Source organism: Delphinapterus leucas, chromosome 11 (genome assembly GCF_059928025.1).
Source record: "Delphinapterus leucas isolate spDelLeu-1000000601 "Yukka" chromosome 11, BTC_Dleu_Yukka2, whole genome shotgun sequence".
In the NCBI taxonomy this organism is placed as follows: domain Eukaryota; kingdom Metazoa; phylum Chordata; class Mammalia; order Artiodactyla; family Monodontidae; genus Delphinapterus; species Delphinapterus leucas.
The window spans coordinates 76,155,938-76,159,205 of NC_143139.1; the positions used below are offsets into that span (position 1 = coordinate 76,155,938).

Consider the following 3,268-nt stretch of genomic DNA (forward strand, 5'->3'; position numbering starts at 1 on the left):
TCATGTGTTTGTTGGCAGTCTGTATATCTTCTTTGGAGAAATGTCTATTTAGGTCTTCTGCCCATTCTTGGATTGGGTTGTTTGTTTCTTTGTTATTGAGCTGCATGAGCTGCTTGTAAATTTTGGAAATTAATCCTTTGTCAGTTGCTTCATTTGCAAATATTTTCTCCCATTCTGAGGGTTGTCTTTTGGTCTTGTTTATGGTTTCCTTTGCTGTGCAAAAGCTTTGAAGTTTCATTAGGTCCCATTTGTTTATTTTTGTTTTTATTTCCATTTCTCTAGGAGGTGGGTCAAAAAGGATCTTGCTGTGATTTATGTCATAGAGTGTTCTGCCTGTGTTTTCCTCTAAGAGTTTGATAGTTTCTGGCCTTATTTTTAGGTCTTTAATCCATTTTGAGCTTATTTTTGTGTATGGTGTTAGGGAATGTTCTAATCTCATACTTTTACATGTACCTGTCCAGTTTTCCCAGCACTACTTATTGAAGAGGCTGTCCCTTCTCCACTGTACATTCCTGCCTCCTTTATCAAACATAAGGTGACCATATGTGTGTGGGTTTATCTCTGGGCTTTCTGTCCTGTTCCATTGATCTATATTTCTTTGTGCTGGTACCATACTGTCTTGATTACTGTAGCTTTGTAGTATAGTCTGAAGTCAGGGAGCCTGATTCCTCCAGCTCCATTTTTTTTCTCAAGATTGCTTTGACTCTTCGGGGTCTTTTGTGTTTCCATACAAATTGTGAAATTTTTTGTTCTAGTTCTGTGAAAAATGCCATTGGTAGTTTGATAGGGATTGCATTGAATCTGTAGATTTCTTTGAGTAGTAGAGTCATTTTCACAATGTTGATTCTTCCAATCCAAGAACATGGTATATCTCTCCATCTATTTGTATCATCTTTAATTTCTTTGATCAGTGTCTTATAATTTGCTGCATGCAGGTCTTTTGTCTCCTTAGGTTTAATCCTAGATATTTTATTCTTTTTGTTGCAGTGGTAAATGGGAGTGTTTTCTTGATTTCACTTTTAGATTTTTCATCATTAATGTATACGAATGCCTGAGATTGCTGTGCATTAATTTTGTATCCTGCTACTTTACCAAATTCATTGATTAGCTCTAGTAGTTTTCTGGTAGCATCTTTAGGATTCTCTATGTATAGTATCATGTCATCTGCTAACAGTGACAGCTTTACTTCTTTTGTTTGAGAAGGGTAGGTTTGAGAAGGATAGGTGTTAGCTCTTCTCTACCTCCATTTTGTTTAATTTTCTAATGATTAGAAGTAAATATCTCATGAGGGGGAATTGCCACAGCAAAGAAACTCACTTGACTATTTATCTTTATGAGAGTTTCTTTAGAAACTTTGAAACATACTCCCCAAACTCTGTGGGCAAGAAAGACCACATTGCTTCATTTTCTTTAATCAATTGAAATTTCACTTCAACTTCCAGCCTACAATACTGTTGAAAAACAGGTGTTTAGTAGTCATGTGTCAAAAGTAAGCTTAAGGTGCTCTCTATCTCCTTCATATTATCTATCAACAAACCATCCTCCCATTTGAAATAGATAATATTTTCTTGACTTTTTATGCTAAAGTGGTATTCACATGCAAATTGAAACTCTTTTTCTAGAACCTGATTGTTGCTCTTTTTGTGGGTGTGTGTGATGTCTGATCTTATTTGTTACTCTTAGAATATCTCATTTTTGACTGGACTCAGAAGGAGAAGCTCTCAGAGAGGACAGCCTCTGTCTCTTGGCATTCTGTTCCTGGCCTTTCTATTTGGCCTCCTTCATTCTCTTGGCCAAAAGGTTAGCATATTCTGAAGCCTCTTCCTTATTTTTCTTAGTACGCTGTTTCTTCAAAGCAATATGCCAAAGTTTGTGTTGCAGAACACGTGGAGTAACAAAACGCTGAATCTTGGGTGCTTTGGTCCTAGGTTTCTTACCTTCTTTGTTTAGGGGCTTTCTCAAAACACACTAGTGGACATCATTTTCTTTAGAGAGATTGAAAAGCTTGCGGATTCTGCTAGCTTTTTTGGGCCCCAGGCGACGAGGCACAGTAGTATCAGTGAGTCCAGGAATATCTTTCTCCCCTTTTTTTACAGTGACCAAACTGAGAATGCTCAGATTGGCATCCACAATGCAACACCATACAGATTTGTGCTTTCTTTCTCCAGTCCTCCTTGGTCTGTAACAGGAATGCCCCTTACTCAGTAGCAGGCGGACTTGGCCATGGGTCAGGACACCCTGCTTCATGGGGAAACCCTGTTTGTCATTCCCACCACTGATTTGGACCACATAACCCTTCCGTTCTTCACCTAGAACATCAGCAGCAACTTCTGTGGCCATACGCTTCTCATAAAAGGTACGAAGTTTTCGTTCATCGTCCACTTCAATGAGTTTCTGGCAGCCAGTGGCCAGGAAAGAGATGTTCAGCTTCATTCTGAAGCGGCCGACTGCCACCGAGGCGCCACGAAAAAGAGACCCCCTGATTGTTGCTCTTAAGCTCTACCAGTATGGGAATTTTGGAGCCTAAACATTAGAGGCTTCTTCCTCCTCTTGCCCTCCTAGCCCTTCCTCCCCTAGGGACTTAGATTCCTAGGGTCCTACAGCAGAGCAAAAACTTAATGGATACAGCTTCCAGTTCCAGCTATGATAGAAAATAGGTATCAGATTGGTTTCAGAAAAATAAGTATCAGATTGTTTCCCACATCTTTAGGACCTCCTATGCATAGTATCATGTCATCTAGTATCATAGTAACTAGTAACTAGTATCATAGTATCATGTCATCTGCAAACAGTGGCAGTTTTATTTCTTTTCCAATTTGTATTCCTTTTATTTCTTTTTCTTCTGTGATTGCCGTGGCTAGGACTTATAAAACTATGTTGAATAACAGTGGTGAGAGTGGGCAGCTTTGTCTTGTTCCTGATCTTAGAGGAAATGGTTTCAGTTTTTCACCATTGAGAATGGTGTTGGCTGTGGGTTTGTCATATATGGCCTTTATTATGTTGAGGTAGGTTCCCTCTATGCCTACTTTCTGGAGAGTTTTTATCATAAATCGGTGTTGAATTTTGTTGAAAGCTTTTTCTGCATCTATTAAGATGATCATATGGTTTTTATCCTTCAATTTGTTAATATGGTGTATTACATTGATTGATTTGCGTATATTGACGAATCCTTGCATTCTTGGGATAAACCCCACTTGATCGTTGTGTATGATTCTTTTAATGTGCTGTTGGATTCTGTTTGCTAGTATTTTGTTGAGGAGCTTTGCCT

At 38.7% G+C, this 3,268-nt stretch overlaps 1 pseudogene; it reads right to left on the reverse strand.

Annotated features, from left to right (window-relative positions):
* Positions 1-1,132: 1,132 nt before the first annotated feature.
* On the reverse strand, positions 1,133-2,968 carry LOC111168707 (small ribosomal subunit protein eS6 pseudogene; annotated as a pseudogene).
* Between the last annotated feature and the right edge of the window lie 300 nt (positions 2,969-3,268).